Raw genomic sequence first — 18,847 nt, 5'->3', positions numbered from 1 at the left:
CTCTCATGTAGGTTTGAGAGAGGGTGGCTAAGGTGGTTATTGTGAAGGCATCGATATAGTGTCTTCATCTCATCATTCTGGTGGAGTTGCGTCACATGTAGGATTTGTCACACCTGTGGGGATGTCTACTCTAGTGACTCCAGCTTTTGCTCAGCCATCCAACACAGGTGGCACCCCTATGGTTGATACTCCGAGAGATACCACCCCCATGGGTACATCAGATGTATAGGGGTATCCTCATTGTTACCAGGATTGCGGTCGTAGGTGAGAGAGGACACATCTTAGACATACCCCAGAGGGGTCTGGGGTATAGATACCTTGTAGATGATAGGAGAGGAACTGTGATCATGAATGATGAGGGGAGGAGGTTGATGTCTCATATGAGAGAGTTGTTCTAAGTTTTTTGGCACAACGTCTTGAAGCATTGGACGAAGATACCCTAAGGAAACAAGGACTACATAGTAGCATCCTTGCATGAGGAGTTTCCGATATCCACCGCGGCAAAGAGGTTTTTCATAGGCTGGATGATGGAGTGCATGTATGCGTATATATCACATAGTAGCATCCTTGTAGAGGTTTTCCATAGGCTAGATGATGGAGTGCATGTATACGTATATATCACATAGAAGATCGAATGCATGCAAGGCACTTAAGAGTGGTGCCTAAAAGCCTGAGTGGCTAGACACAGATGACTAGTGGAGACTCAGGGAGGAGGCTACAGATTCTTGGAGTGCACATCCTTTTCTTTTTTGGTCCTGTGATTAATGCATGTATATTCTATGTACTATGTTATTATCAGCCTTTGTATCTCGCCATGATTCCATGAGTTTTCATTAGCGATCTTGTATTTATTTTATGTATCAGTCTTATGGATTCAAGTGCATTTTGTACTCATTTTGACAATCATTGCACACTTAACATGTAATCCATTTGTAGAATATAAATACAGCACATAGTGCTACATGTATTGCCCTGCCACAAAAATTTTATTTTCTCTGTAATCATCGCTATTAGAGTCACAATTTTAATCTACGTGTCGCTATTGGTGTCGCAATACGTGTTGCAAATCATCGCTATTGGTGTCGGTATTTGAGACAAAAATACTGACATAAATATCGACGCCAATAGTGATGGTTTCATGAAGACGCTAATACTAATGCATTTAGCAATGATCAGAGGATTTTTTTTTAATGAACATTTTCGTCACTTTGAATGTCAATATGAGGCCTGTATCTTGTAGTGGATATAAGAGGTTCTATGTCTTTGCATCTTGAAATTTCCATCCGCCATCATCATCACTGTAAATCTTCAAAAATATAGCTCTCAAAAAAATCAAATATTCAACCACCACAAACCCATCATATATAATTTAACACAATACAAAAACAAAACACAAAATAAAAATCTGAATGGCACCTCCAAAAGAGAGATATATCATTATGAATCATGAAAGATACATGTAGAGGTATCAATGAAGATGATCCCTCTTGAAGGCTTGGTGATTGCAAAAATGGTTCTTAGATAAGGATTTATCCATAAAAGTTTTTTGAGGATTTTGGAAAAATTGAAGGCAATACATCCTCTCTAGTAAGACAAGGTATCTACTAGCAAACAAAGCACATGAAAATACAATACATCTAGTTGTTGGGAATCAATGTTCACATTTACATTCATGCATAACTTTGAAATGGCCTTCGGATCATTATGTGATTGCCTATGCATATACACTAGGTACCAAGCAAAGTGAGCTGTCAATCTCACTAAAGGATCTATAGACTATGAAAGTTGTTGAGAAAAATGTAGATAATTCTGATATGCTTGACTAGCAGTCATCCATTCCCTTGGAATCAATGGCCAATTAATTTGAGGTCCAATAAGAGAATTAGTTGAGCTCCATTCTCTTATTCTAGGAATCTTCTAATCAAACCTTGCATATCCACTAACCAATTGAGGGGGTTGAGGTATAGAAGTGGTAGGAGATGGAAGGGAAACTAGTAAAAGAGGATGAAGAGAAGGATAGAAAAAATTGTTAAATGAGGAATAAGATAAAGAGAGATAGATAGGAAAGGACAAGACGGAGAAGGGGAAAAGACACGATCTTCAATGAAAGAACAATGAGTAAAGATCGGAATTTGAGGGGCATCTTGAGGTTGTAAAAGAAGAGGTAAAATAACTATTGAGTTGGATTTATAAAGGGAAAGATAAGCATCATATCTATGGACCATTTTTCACAATAAAATAAGCTACAAACTGATGGACCTAAGGTAGATCATCGATGGACCTAAGGTAGGTCATCGATGGTAAGCATCAAAGAAAGATAAATCAAATGGATGTTATTTGGACATATAGGATAAAAGATCCACCCTCAGTTGGTTAATGTTCAGCACATGAATAGAGACTTTGTTTTGTCTATAATTCAAGATCACAGAGTCAGTCATTGTATGCCATGAAGTTTCAAGGCACTCGGCCACTTTGGAGGAATAACACTGAAACATATCATCTATCCACAAATCCAAATGTCTTACATACAAAGAAGCTTATAGTACCACATCCCCAATATACCAAGCTAAATCTTCAATATTGTCTCTAGAATCAACAAATCACCTCTCAAGTATATATAAGAAATCAACATAGTGTTTGAGTCACAGAGTCTTCAAAAACCATTCGGACTACTTCAGTCAACAAGTTTGAAGACCAGGCCCCACTTCATCCATCCTCTAGAAGAAGTAGATCCATCATTGAGAGCTTATTATACAAGGTCAACTTCTATTGCTAATAATGCACAAAAAATGAGTGATCTAGAGGAACATATTCTTAGAACTGCTCAAATGAATACCATAATAAATCCATCCTAGACTGAAGCCTTTCCACTTTAGCCTGGAACAAAGGGCATAATGTGACTTGTCTTTGAACAATTGCTAGGTCCACAATAGGGGACAAAGAAGGAACTGGCTGCACATTAGGACTCTATGAAGAAGAACGTGACTGAACCAACTAATTGTTAAGTTACTAAATTCGAATGTTGCTCTGTTCTAAGGTGGTATTAGCTAATTTAAGCTCCTCTATCTGGGCAACTATCAAAGCTTGAAGCTCTTGAGCTTCCTTCAACAATCGATCCCTCTCCTTAGTCACATTAACCACTTGGGATTTAGTGTCAACCAACCAAGTTTGCAAACTAGAAATTTCCACTTTCTGAGCAGCAATAATCTTAGTATGCTGCTCTATATGGGTAGAAAGATCAGAAAATCTTTCTTGAGCAAAAGCTAGCTCATCATTTGCATTATGCAGCTCTTCTTTGGTCTGTTGAACTTCTTCATAGCAAGAAGAATAGAGTTGTTGGATATAGACAGTCATTGAGAGCTCAATAGAACTCTGGATGTCTTTACATAATAAAGGAATTGCATCTCTTGTGACCAAGCGTTGTACAAAAGGAATGGAAATCTCCAGGGTACCATCACGATGTGCTCTAAAAAGATTCACTGTTGTGAGAGGAAAGCTGGCAGTTGACTGCTAGATTGAACAGGAATGGAGACTGGAGGAGGAATTGGACCTGATTCAACCACTCATTTAAGGAATTTCCTCAGAATTACCACCAGAGGGATAGGATCAAGTTCTTCAATGACAATATCAATGCTCTCAATAGGAGGAGCTTTTGGCTAAGCTAAGTTACTCATGAATATATGTGTGCATCACATGGGTTCAAAATAAGGTATTTTTAAAATACCACTTTTTTTACATATAGAAGGGTATAATATGAAGGGGTTATTTACAGATTGAATAGAAAAGGGTTATGTTTTCCATTAGATGAGATATTCCCTAACGGTTCTACTTTTGAGAATGAGTTCTCTTACATCAAGTATTCTATCAAGTTGAAGCTCAAGGAATCCTTGAATTGGCATTATAACTTGTTGATCATACAAAAGATAATCAATGTTGGCTATATAATCTTTCAATAGGCTAATATGAAATACATTGTGAACTTTCAAGTGTTCAGAAAGTTGTAATTTGTAAGCATTGAGTCCAAGACATTTGAGAATCTTGAAGGGGTCACAATATCTTGGCCTTATTTTCTTGAATTGTCCCAAATGATGTTTCTGGTCCACTAAGGATATATGATTCTTGCTTTTCTTTTTGGAGATAACTATTATGCTCATGATCATCATCCAATGCATCGCCACTAGATACATACCAATTGCTCATCTCATACAAAATAACATTCTTGCTCACTCTAAACTCACTCGGTATAGGGTTATAATAATGATACCCTTTTCTGCTCTAAAGAGTATCCAATAAAAATACATTTTCAGCCTTTGGGTCAAGCTTTTCTTACAATCCAATTGTCCCTAAGATGGACACCAACCCCACAAGGATACCTAGACTACCTCCACCCATCGTGACCCATCCACCGAGTGACGCTCCAATACATTATATAGAGGGGACAAAGGAGGACGAAGTATATATAAAACCTTATGTCTCATACAACAAAGAGTGTAATCCCATCTTGATGGATTTCAGACTAGTGGCGGTGATAGTGTTGGGCAGGGGAAGAGGTAGAGGTCTAGGAGAATAGAACCGGGAACCCATCGCATGCTAGACTTGAGGTCACCCAAGATACATCTCATGATTATGATATATTTTGCCATGAATGAATAATCATCAGCAAATAAATGGACAAGAGTAGGCAATCTTATCAATCAATGGGCTTAATCAATTGGATTGAATACAATGCTAGAATTTTAGTTAGAAGCTTCTAATTCACTGAGATTAGATCCAATATGCATCGAATAAACATTGCATTCCATGAATGGGCTGATTTAAGTAATGATGAGCTAAAATTTGAAGAAAATTCTTTGATGGACAACCCCAATTCTCTACCAAATGAAAGGGCAGATTTAAGTAATGATTAGCTAAAATTTGAAGAAAATTCTTTGATGGACAACCCCAATTCTCTACCAAATGAAGGCCCCCATACACCCATCTCTTTATTGTGCTCTCATGCTCTTGGCTCATCCATCCAAGCACAGTGTAGCTCTCTTGGTCACTTTCAATACTACAATGTTTGTCACCCATGTCAGTCTCTCCTCTTGCACCCTGAAATAGAAGAATCTATCTCAATTGGAACAATAATTGAAGAAGGGGATGCCCTTCATACTCTATAGCTCGAGGTCCAAGAAGGCATTGTCTGTGGCTTGTCTATTGAATTGTGTTCTTCAAGACATTTCGATGGCACCTATTTTCTTCTATTTATTTATCAATAAATATTGATATTTTCTAATTTTCTAATGTGACGATTGGAATTACTGAAAATTATTTTCATCCCTCATTTCATCCTATGTGAACACCATTGACACATCAAAAACCCCAAAATCCATGATTTACCTTAAAACTACAATTAGTTTTGTGTGTTCATAAAAAATTAGTAGATGATTGATTCTTGCTAATTTTCTTAATTTTTCTCATAAATTAGATTGTTGACAATAAAGTACAAACATTTCCAACCATTTGTAACCAAGATTTATCATAAAACAATGAAATTTATCACTTACTCATAAAATCATGCTTTATCCCACATGTGTTTGGTATTTGTAAGGTCGTTGATGCTCTTAATAGCCGCTAACGCTCCTTCAAACATCAGTCTATGCTCCATCATGTCTCAGCATCATCTCCCAAAATCGAAACCTCTCAAATCAGCCCACCTCCTTCTCTCATAAATTAAGACATAGAAACATGCATCAAGAGGAGAGAGAGGGAGGAGAGAGAAAGCCTAGATTCTGAGATCTCAAATTGGGTAGCCATTTCATGTGTGGTAGGTGGAAAATCAGAGTGAAAATTTTGAGGATTCCATGGAGGTGATCAGTTTGATTGGTCTCAAGCACAAATTGTCATGAAGAAGGGGATGCCATTTTGTAGGCCGACACGAAAAAACGGTCGGCTCCCCTTAACCAATTTCTTTTTACATTGGCCCCTTTTGTTGGCCCCCCCCAAAGGCCCATGGCCATGACTTTTAAAATCTTGCTCAATTTTGACCTCGGCTTCTCGCTTCGTCCCCATCGAGCAACCAATTTATGATTAAAAAAATCCTGCATGTTTGTCTTGAGGTCCCAAATGGTCAAGATGTTATCTTACTTTGATCTAGCATTCAGAAAAATTATGAAAAATCCACAAGAATTGCAATGGTCAAAATTTGCATTCTCGTCTTCCATGGTCATTCAAAATCATCGAATTCACATCTTTCGCTTCCGTCAAGCTTTAAATCTTGTGTAAATTTTGCATTCTTCCACACCTTTTTGGCATGCCCTAGGCATTTAAATTTTTCTCTCAAATTTATAGGATTATATTTACAAAATTGGCTTTGTAATTATAATTTCTTATAAGTGCACCAGTCTAGACTATCTTGGTTTGTTTCTTGAGAAGTTCAATTAAGGGAGTAGTGATGAGAGCATAGTCTTTGATAGAAATGTGGTACCATCTTGTGAGCCCCAAGAATCCCTTGATTTCTTGGATAGTTTTCCCATTGGCTCCAATTATGGGCTTCTCACCATCCATTCCAGCAATCATAGTTCAAGGTGGCTCAAAGGACAAATTAAAAGATAGGGTATATAAAATAGAAGTACAACTTGCACCCCTTTGCCAAGCAAGATCAAGGGAAAGTACTACTCTAGATGCTAACATGATAGTGATCACATATGAAAAATAAAATAAACAACCCCTAAGGTACATTGGATCTAAGGATCCTCAACATTCATACCTCTGCTTGTTAAAAAACATAGATCTAGAGCATGGCAGGAGCTATGGAGGATGAAAGATGAAGAGAAGACTCATGTTGACATAGACAAAGATAGAACAAATATTGCACAAGTGAATAAGGTTCCAAGATAGATTAGCTTGGACTCCTAAATACAATATTTTGTAATGAACTGACACTGACAAGATGCTATGCAAAAGTAAAAAAATCATAATATTGTATTCATTCCATAGTCAAGTACAATGCTTTATAGAAGTTGGGTTGTTCCACTCTCCTCATTGTGCATATGGGATTTAGGACATCTCTCATACATCAATTGTTATTTCTCAATGCTAGTATCATGAAGCCCTATACAAGAATTTGAAGATATGCTAAAAGAATTGGAGGATCAAAGAGATCACCTAAATGAGGAAAGAGAATGCCTTACATACCCAGCCTTGAGAAAGAAAATTAGACCATTGCAGGATACCTAAAGAGAATAATAAAGGAGTCTTTCAACTAAAAGGTATTACCATACTTAGAGATAGGAAAGGTAGATGAAAGAGATATGAAGAGATTTATGAACAATGTGAAGTGGAGAGAGAGAATCAAGTACAACTAGAGAGAAGATTTGCTACTATCAAGGAAAAGGTGGGATGAAAGTAGATCTAAATATAATGACACAACTACAATAGCAATTAAAAGTGGAACTAGACATAAAATAGGAATATATGCTATGGCTAAGACAAGTGAAACACTAGAGGATCTCAGCATGATTAGCCTCCTAGTAGTTGATGAGCCATTCCTAGCCATGGAAGAATAGCCACCTTTTTGTAGAAAATATCGAATCTAAAGCATGGCTATGGAGGTTGAAAGAGGAAGAGTGAGATCATGAGGTAACAGAGATCATGACCAAATGTCACATAAGTGAATTAAGTTCCAAGATGGAAGCTTGGACTCATAAACACAATCTTGTGTGTTGACAATGACATAGACACTTGCTGGAAGTACAAAAATACTATGACATTGCATTCAAAATGAGAGCAAGTACAATGCTTTATAGGAATAGACTAGGCTGCACTTTCCACCACTCTGCATATGGGATTCTGCATCCTGAGCCCACACTACTCCATCGAAAGAGGCTAAGCTAGGTGTGATTGTCAATATCTCAATACTTTTCTTCCAATGTTTCAGATAGGAGAATAAAATCCAATAGAGGTTCAGGGGTCCATGCTACAAGAGCAATGCATAGAAGCACCCAACTCCTTTGAAGTGATGACAAAGCCAAGCAAAGATGACATTTAGAAGGAAGTTTTCTGCATCACCCTAGCAAGTGTCAAATATACCCTTTCCACAAAGGCTTAAGCTAGAATAGCAATATTTGTACAATAGAATAATGGGGCTCCTAGCAGTCACTGATGAAGTTTGCTTTCTATCTCCAAAAGTGATTCCACAAAGTACTTCCTATCACACAATACAAGAAATCATTAGAGAGGGACCATATCTAGGTAAAAGGTGATTAGAGAACAAGGAACAAGTTCTTGGGTTATGGCAATAAGATCCATTAGATTACTGGCATGATAAAGCATTTTGAGGTGTCCGAAATAGTGTGATGCTATGGAATTGAACTAGAGAAGAAACCTTATGAATATCAACATGGTGACTTGGGTCACGTTTTGTAGTGCATTATCCATTAATAGAGGAGATGCCTTGGGTAAGTTATTCATGAATATATGTGTGCATCAAGTGGGTTCAAATAAGGTATTTTTAAAATACCATTTTTATACATTTTTAACATACAAAAGGGTGTAATATAAAGGAGTCATTTACAGATTGAATAGAAAAGGGTTATGTTTTTTCATGAAAAATTAACAAATATAAGGATATTTATAAATAGGCCTTGAACGCACGTGATGTAGAGGATATATATATAGTAACTTCCTTGAGGGAGATACCACCTATGCGCCCCACCCACAAAGGCATGGAGTCCATTATAACACTAGAAAACATGGGTGGTATAACTTTCCTCTTATCTTCAACATTAATGCCCAAAAGGAAAAATACAAGCTCAAGTTCAAAGAAAGAGATTTTGTGCCCTCCTTCAAATAGTAGAATTTTTAGATTTTTTGAATCGAGTCTTTATTACTACTTTCAATTACTTAAACATTCTCTACAACATCATTAGAGGCAAGGCCATTCAAAGAGAGGGGAAGAGATAGACAAGAATGTAAACCATGAATAGAGAGCTGTGTACTCTCTCTTCTTCTATTATTCATTCATTGTGTAACACATAGAAGATTCTAAGTCTATGTCACACATACAGTGTATGCAAGTAGGTCACTAATTGACCAAACATCTCTAACTTGAATCACTCATTATTATACCACACATGACTAGTAACAACTAGCTATAATGGTACTAAATAGAGTTGATGTCAATATGATGAGCTTGATTTTCAACACTCGACCCCTCAAGCTCAAGTCAACTATTGTACTCCAAATAGCTTCCTGAAGTAAATAAACTTATCTCTACAAAGTGATTTGGTAAATATGTTAGGTACTTGGTCTTCAATATTTACATGGAGCAAATCTATCTTTCGTGCAAGTACCATTTCCCTGATGAAGTGATAATAAACTTCTATGTGCTTTGATCTAGCATGGTAAAATGGGTTGCTAGCCAACAACACACTACTCATGTGGTCTTCCTATCCATCTGTATACCAAAGTCATATAATAGTTTCAAGAGCCAAATTGCTTCACATGCAACGAAGACTATACCTCTATACTCTACCTCTATACTAGAGAGAGAAATTGTAAGCTATTTTTTACTCCTCCAACTGACCATACTACTTCAAAGACTGAAAGCATAATCACTAGTTGATTGTCTGTCATATGCACATCTAGTCTAATTTACATCTGTATATCATATCAAATCAAGTGGCTTTTGAAACTCATTAAATAGCCCATAATTAGAAGCACCCTTCACATACTACATAATCCTCCTAATTGCATCCAAGTGAGGTTTGCATGGCTTTTGCAAAAATTGACTAATCATCTTGACTGACTAATTGAGATCAGGATGAATAAGGGCATGATAGATTAGGCTACCCACCATCTACTTGTATATTATAACATTCTCTATCTTACTACCAACACCAACTCCAAGCTTTACATTTTTGTCTAGGGGTATTTTTGTGGTCTTACAATCCATCATTCCATGCTGGATTAACATATCCTATGCATACTATTTCTATAGTAGTCAAATTTCTTGATGTGTAGTCACTACCTCAATGCCAAGAAAATATTTCAGATCTCCAAAGTCTTTCAATTTAAACTCTACTTATAACATGAATTTAATTTCAACAATACCATGGTCATCATCTCTAATAATGATCAAGTCATCTACGTAAATAACCAAGATCACATACCCTATCTCTATCTACTTATTAGTGAACAAACTATGTGTAAAATTTACACGACACAGCGAACAGAATCTGAGAAAGACATAGAGATAGAAAGTACACAATAGATAAGAGGAGAATTAGAAAATTTCTTTAGCTCCAAACAACTGATACAGAGATGGCTCTGCCCACCCGTGCACTTCCACAGTGAAGCTTAAATGGTGATCTAGATAGAAGATAGGTGAAGAGCTTAAGGCTAGCTGGGACAACTCTAAATAGGTGAAAGATAGATCATCGATGGCTATGAAGGGGTTTATCTCTTATAGCCCATGAAGGCGGTTAGGTCGGCATGACCGACCTACCATATGAGTCTCCACTAGTTGGCTAGGGAATATTCCAGCGAATATTCTCTTTACCATCGAGCCAGGGGCGCTACCCCCGGACCCCAAAATAGGGGCCCCTTTTAACTCCCTTACCCCGCAACTCGATGCAATGTGCCTCGAGTTGCTACCGGCTTAACTACTCAGTCCAACCCAAAGATTAGACCCATAATGGTCACCTTTTTGCCATCTGGTCACATAGACCTCATCTGATATACAAGTGAGGACTCAACCAATGTCCGGGCTCACATTTGGCTTCTCCTCATAATGGGGGCCTTACAACTTTAAGCACCATGGATCATTGGTGGCACCTTTTGAGGGTGGGGCATTGAGCATATCTAACACTATGATCTACATTTTCCATTTGAAATCCAAGTTGATGTAAATATGAGCTAATTTGAGAATTCCATGCTCTTGATGCCTATTTTAATCCATAAGGTGTTTTTTTCACTATACACATATGATTCTGATAATCAAGGTATACATAATGCTTAGGATGTTCCATATGAACTTCCTCAATCAAATCTCCATTGAGAAATTCATTTTTGACATCCATCTACCAAAACTTCCATCTTTAGATGCTGCCAAAGTAATGATAGTATTCCAGTTGCCATTTTTGCAATTGGGCTAAAAATCTCCTCATAATCAAGACCATACTATCACACATACTTTTTAGCAACCAGTCGTGCTTTGTATCTCTCTAGAGATCCATATGCTTTTTATTTCACTTTGTAAACCCATTTATAGCTAATGGGTGTTTCGCCTTCAAGCAACTTGACCAAATCCCAAGTGTTATTTTTAGCCAATACAACATACTCTTCATCCTAAGATGCACACTAGTTTTCATCACCAACTGCTTCACTGAACTTCATAGGCTCTTTTGTCAAAAACACGGATCTAGATCATGGCAGGAGCTATGACAGATGGAAGATGAATACACAACTCATAGATGACATAGACTTAGATAGACTAACTGTTACACAAGTGCATTAGGTTCCAAGATGGAAGCTTGGACTCATAAACACATTCTTGTGTAAGATGGTCAATGACATTGACAATGACTCAAGCTAATAGTACTATTGCCTTGAAATGAGTGTCAACAAGTACATGCCTTTATAGCTTTTGGATAGTACCATTGTACCTCACTGTTCTTATGGGATTCTGTCATCTCCTCCTACAGCATACATCATATGTCTATCATCCATACAAAGGCACTTATGGGCAAGCCTCTTTTGGGCACACATCTAGTTATACATCTTTTTTTTTTCTCAACAACCCCCCCCCTCAAAACGATGAGTCTCTACCCTTGCTAGCTTTTGCCCCTCCTACATGATGACATGGCCCGAGAGACTAGCTCTTTGGCAGCCTAATCAAGTAAAGGCTTGAGACTTTACATCTTTTGTAAGGGATTTTACATCCACTATGGGAAACAAGATCCACCACGGGAAATAAAGATCCACTATGGGAAAACAAGATCCACTACAAGAAATAGAGATCCATTATGGGAAATAAAGATCCACTGTGGGAAAAATTCTTTGTTGTTAGTAATAGAAATTTCTTTATCTTCTTCATTTTTCATTTGCTTCTTTGGCATCCTTTGGTGATGTCCTCGATGTTCTTGGTATTTTCTTCATGCTCTTCCTCTTTGACTTTTTCTTCATTATCTTGTGCTCTAGCTTTCTTTGTAAGGTTCTTTTTCTCAGTGAGTTTGAGATGGATGCAAATAGGCACATTGTTGTGACTTGACATGGCTTGTTGAACCATTACATAACTTGGAATACATAGATTTTGGGATTTCATATGGCTTTGACTCATGGCTTGACATTGCATTGGATTTTCTTCTGAGATCATACAACCTCTTGTTCTTCATTTTGCTTGCTTTGTCACTCTTTACTTTGCTTGCAACTTCTTTGACTTTGCTCTTCTTGTCCCCCTCAACCAAAGGTACCATCACCTTGGAGGCAGTAGAAATGTCTTCAGAGTCTTCAAATAAGATCATTGATTGCACTCTAGTATGAGCAGTTACATTTCTTCCTGCAAGTAGGTCAAACAAATATTCCATGTAGTTGAAGTGAGCAACAATGATTATCTCACTCTCTAAATGAGAATTATCCTCATAACAAACTCGATTGTGGTCATTCCCATGATGGAAATAAAATTAAAATAATAAAGAATGTCCAGCAAAAAAGAGTTATACTTCAATGTGTCAAGAGACATGGGCAAAATAGTATCAAGAGATACTAGCTTGATTTCAAGTTTGATGCTTCTTGATTTTAGGTGGTCTTCTTGATCTTTAGGTGGATTGCTTTGTAATATTCCGCCCCCCCACCCCCCCCCCCCCCCCCCCCCCCCCGTGTGCCTCCCCCATGAATTTTTTTTCAATTTTTTTAAAATTTTTTTACTCTCTCCCCCTACTGACAGCAGCATGGCGGGGAGAGAGAGAGAGAGGGAGTAAGGAGAGAGAGGGGCGGGCCTGCAACCCCCCAGGTGGAAGGGGTGGTGGCCGTTAACGGCTGTCTCCCCCCCCCCATATACCACCCCTCAGGTGGAACGGGTCTGCAACCCCCTAGGTGGAAGGGGTGGCAGCCGTTAACGGTTGTCTCCCCCCCCCATATACCACCCCTCCCCGCACTTTAAAAGGGGAGCCCTCCCCTCCCTTGTGGTGGACGGTAGCACCCCCCCTCATCGACGGACAGCGCCCCCCCTCTGCCTAAAATCGCCGCACCCCCCCACCTGATCATCATCATCTTTCTCGTCCTCCTCCCCATCTTTAGCACGCCACCCCCTGTTAAAAGGAAGGAAAAAAAAGACAAAAAAAAGGTTAAGAAGCTTCCTCAAAATTGCCTTCTTAAGGGTGCTTCACCCGCAGATCGAGAAAGGGGGCACATGTTGTCTGTGAAGGGAGTTGCTTGCGGGAAGGGAAAACTGCCAGCTTGCAGCAAAATTCCGCACACCCTCCACTTGCCCAGGCCCCGATTGCGATGGCCCCAAAGCGCCACATGAGAGGAGCACACGTGGGAGTAAGAGGGGCACATGTTGGAGTCCCCACCCAAAGCACGAAAGCCGATAATACCCCTCCTGTAGAAGTTCAGGTTCCATCAAATTCACCCTTTTCGTTTCCACATGATATAGATTCGCATAGGGTAGTCTTAATTGCATTGAGAATTTACTAAACTTGAATGGTTGCTTTAAAAAGATCATAGGAATGTTCGGGGAAGTTTTAAATCACATCACACGGTACGTATAATTCCCGCACCCTCTATGTGAAAGGTTGTGTATTTAGAAATAGTTTGATGGCAGAGTATTGATGGTTGTAGGAGAGGGTTTTAAAATGATAAACCCCTCCCTATTTGGCTAAATCACATAGCCAGAATACTTCCACTATGTAGCAGACACGGAAAGTTCTAGATCACAAATCCCGTAACATTCCATGGGAGTGCCGGGCAGAGCTTTCTAGACCTCCTTTCCAATCGACTGCTAAGACGTGTCCTGAAGGGAATAGGTGGACACTTTACAATAGCATGCATTCAAATTATTATCGATTTTTGATGGGTGCGCATCTTAGACATGGCGCCAATATTTTGACGCGCTTATTTATTAAAGCGCTTGACATTTATTTATTATTTTTGTATGTGCATGGGCGCACGATTTAAATATTTGTATTGGACATTGTATTTAGGTACATGCAAAAATAGCTTTAATTGTATTGGACATTGTATTTAGGTATTTGCCACTTAAGAATTAAAGCTATTGTATTTAGTTGGACATGCATCAAGCAGCTTCCTTAATTAGCCCGTTAGGCACTGGTTCCTTCACGTAATCTTAGCACTTGACATAGAAAAGCAGTGTCAAACAAGTTCCTTTTCAACAGGTTATCATATTTATCTTTGGAATACATTTATAAAGTTCGGCCCATAGGCTTATACATAATCCGCTCGAAGGCTATCCAGTAATCCACAGGGATTACTAATCCAAGATTTCGCCCGTAGACTAGTATGCGGGCCTCAAGATCTAATCCCTAGTCACATTGGCCTCTTGTACAGGGCCCAGAAGGCGAGGGATTTACGACGAGAGTCCCCCCTAGCACCCAAGCGTCCTCCTGCTCCAAGTAGTGCTCAATGGAGAGACCTCACACGGCGGGTTCGGTCCACCTTCCCGGCGCGGCTAACAACCCCCTTGGTTAGGGTCAGGCAGACAGTCGGGGGTAACTGAGGCTACCTCTCCCTTCAGGTATTCAACCTGGAGCATTAGATATCTTTTCATCCTTTAATTCCTTGAGCAAACAAAGCAAACACTCCTCTTTAAATTGTTACAAGCACAATCATTTCTAGTGGTCTATTATTTGGCCAACTGCTAAGGAGTGAATCCTTCACTCTGAACGCATCTAGCATTTGATTCGAGATCTATTGCGACTTGGCAAGATCCCCAAGGTTTTGTTTGATAACCCGTATGTCCTTGGGCTAGGACCATACCCTATTAACCCAACTTAACCAATACCTTAAGTTCTATTAACAATAAATATGTTGCTCCAAACTATTGATTGGTCCTTTGCTTCCAAGAAAATATCTAATTCCCTTATCTTGGTCACCTTTCCTAAGAAAGGTCCTATAACAGGACGATTACTCATGCTCTTGCAAGATAAACTTGCGCAAGAATTTGCCAATCTCATTCTGAGAAATTGGCCATTCTCTTGTGATCAAACCAAAGACCATGCGACTCTACAATTTGTTGCACAAGTGTTGCATCTAATCCATGGGACTATTTTACCCATCGAATGGTGTCTTCTTAATCACAAAATCATGATTAGATAAGAAATAGGGTTTAGGGTGTCTTCATATCCAATACATTTCCGATTGCACTAGGCCGACATTGTCGGTCCTAGGGTTCCAACTCAATCCAAGATTCATCTTTTTAACGAGTGATCCTTAGGGTAGAAACCCTAAATCATTTCCTGCAAGTACGTCCTATTGTCCCTACATTTCGTGAATGTGGACAGGACTTAGAGTTATGAGAGTTTCAACTTGTCAATTAGTGTGTCTAGGCCAAGTCCTTAATATGCTGAACCCGAGTTAGCACTTGGAGTATATTGTATTGAATTAACCATCCTAAGCGAATCCTTTGCGCGTTAGGTGTTTGGGTAATCTAGTTTACTTGTCTTACTACAAGGATGAACTACTACTAAAGATATTGTCTTGATCAAAGAGGGGGAAAAACTAGTAGTATTACATCATAATTCATGTAAGCATGCCATTCATTTCCTCTAGATTTGCAATCCTTGACTTTTTCTTGTTAACACCAAGCACATGTTAAAATTCGCATAGCTTCTATTGGTCCTACTAGGACATGCATTCACGAATCATGCTACTAAGCTTTTAGGGTTTTATGTTAAACAAACCATGCAGCCTTTCCCTAACTTCATTTCTGAATGAAATATTCGTACGCTGATTGAGCATTACGCAATCTTTCCTAACTACTATGTAGTTGAATGAGATTTATGCCAATTGACTAGAGTTTTACCTACTTCATGCAGCCCTAGAATCATTTCCATGCCTCGCAAATTCCTACGGTTGTTAGCAACCTTTTTTAATGAATCATTGCAAAGAAAGACATGTCTAATAATGTGACATGCGATTTAATCTTTCCATGCATAATCGAAGTGTACTACAATAATTTCGACTTTGTAATGATGGTCATTAGTTGATCTAGATTCGTTACTTTGCAATGCATAAAAACAACTTGCTAAGAATGCATAGACATCTTATGTTCTTTTTTTCGTTCGTTTCATTGAAAATATAAATGACAGATTCTTCAATCCTGAGTTATTTCCTTTAAAATAGCCAATGTATTTCAATTGCAAAAGTGCATCTTACTGCCATGAATTAACCATGCATAATTGCAATATTTCGACGTAAACCAAAAATAGGAAGAAAACCTGGACTTGTGGGTTCGGTGAAATGTCCACATGAATGTTAGGAGATGATCCTCCTACGGTTGCGCCTTGTGCCTTTTTAGGGGCCATCGTGAATTTGACCTTCTTGCCTTGGCCGCCGCAGACTTATGATCTTGGTTCGGCCGTCTCCCTCGTATGCACAATTCCCTTTGAGATACGGCTTCCTTGTCCAAAGTACCGACTTGCGGAATTGGGATTTGGAAATGGAGACTTATGAACTTTCCCTTCCTTTTGTAGAAGTTTCGAGAATAAATCTCTTTATGGAGAGGGAGTGTGAGGGAAAAATTAGAGATGAGTGATGGGGGGAAGTCGAGTGGAAAGGGTTTAGAGAAACCCCTCTTCTTCATATAAGAACCGGGGCTAGGTTCTTAGTAACTCCCTTTACTTCAAAGTCGGGATGGCTTATTGAGAACCTAAAGGGAAGGCCTTTAAAACCGAGGGGTAAAGATTTTACTTGTGGTGGATGCTATGGAAAGGGGACTTGAAAATTCTAGGTTTGGAATGAACTTACGGAGATCCAATATGAAGGCTTTAAGTTCTAGGAATAAAATGGCCTTCACGAAAAGGGGGCTTAAAGAAAAACCCGGGGTAAAATGGCTTGTGGGAGTTACAATGGGAAGGAGGGCTTTAAATTTGGAGGGTAGAGTGGACTTAAAGGAGATTCAATGGGAAAAGGGGGTTACAATGAATGTCACTATCTTGATTACAACAAATGCATTTGGAAAAATAAGCCATTACATAAAGGATATTCTCAAATTTTAATCCAAATGCATATACCAAATGCATGATCAAAGGGCTTCTATCTCATGTACATATACGGATTACAACTCCAAGAAACAAGTATTTTGATGGTAGACTCAAGTACATTCAAGACATAGATCAATAGTACATGAAATGCATTGATGGAGCATAAATTTAACTTCAGCCCTATTTTAAAATAGAAATTTCCAGCCCATAATCAAGCTCAAAAAGTGTACATAAACTCAAGAATAAGCTCCTCTAATCATTAATGAGTAAAGCCCTGATGATAAGGAGTCAATTTCTTCTATTACAACCACATGGATCACTTGTTTGTTCAACAAAATGGACAAGAACAGTGGACTGCCCTATTTATGACTGGTTTTTTTTCAGCCCATAAGAGCCCACACACCTTCAAAATCCTCCCCCTTTGCTTGCCCCAAGTCACTCAAGTACTTGGGTACAAGTCAGGCTTCATTGGACCATGAATAAGGTAAATAAAATGAGAGAAGACGTACATAAGAGCAGGCTAAATACTTTTCTCTTAGATTTCCCCCTTTTATAGACTCTCATACCATTCATTTTTGTCATACCAAATGGATGGGTAAGAGGAGCTCTCACCTTTCTTGTTTGTATCTTCATCTTCAGCTCTAGTTAGCCTTCAATTTGCATGCTCCAAAGCATGCACCATAGCTCACAGTTCTTCTCCAGTTGCAGGTATGCAGGCCCGCATTTTGCACCGAAAAATGTGGGCCACATCCTGCTCAGCTCCCACTTCACTTTTTGACCTACTTAGGTCATTGATGACAGGTCAATTAAGTTTATTATTTCAGGTCCCCCATGAACCTAGTGGACTTTTGGCATTTTTCTTGGGTTCTAACCATGTTTTCCACTTGAATCAATGTGATTTATCCTGCACACTGTCAATTACTTCCAGCTGATCAAGTTATAGGTTCCGATAGACTTAATTTTTTATCAATGTATGTGGTACAACTGAAAATTGTATGACAAATACAAATGAACTTATGTAACTAAGTGATATCTAAGTTGGTTGTTGGGTAACAATGACTGAGTTATGTATGAAAATTCCTCTTATAAATCCTAGTAAAGTTCTTCTGTGTTCATAAGAATCTCATGATTTATATTATGAACAATAAACTCTTTGACAACGGGAAGGGCCTTAAAAAAAAAACCGAGCTAAGGTGGGCTTTATAGGGACTTGGGTGGGGAATCCACGGGAAGGGGGGACTTGGAGAGCCCCCTTAGAAGCTTCCAAGAAGCTTCTAGGAAGCTTCTGGGGGCATGAATCTACGTGGACTAGCTAAGGATGATGGTTACGTGGAGGGAGAATGTGGTGGCGCAACTCAGCCTCCGGCGGCTTCACCAATACAGCTCTTTCCTCCTCACGGCGTTGTGATCTCAGCAGCTTCTTCCTCCTTCAGGCCTGGTCTTCCATGGTCTTCCTTCCTCCCTCTTCTCACGGTCTCTCAGCCTCACGACTCTCTCCTCCTCCACCCCTTAGAGGGGGTTTATATAGGACAAGGGGGGGAGAGGGTTTCCTCCCCTACGTGGCCCCCTGCATGCATTCTTTCCTTCCACCTCCCCCATTGCCCAAAATAGCCCATTCCCTTCCCTCAACCACGCAATGGCTGGGG

Source organism: Lygodium microphyllum, chromosome 5 (genome assembly GCF_053477565.2).
Source record: "Lygodium microphyllum isolate KBCC chromosome 5, Lygodium_microphyllum_v1.1.10, whole genome shotgun sequence".
NCBI lineage: Eukaryota > Viridiplantae > Streptophyta > Polypodiopsida > Schizaeales > Lygodiaceae > Lygodium > Lygodium microphyllum.
Note: the sequence above shows the minus strand (reverse complement) of the source record.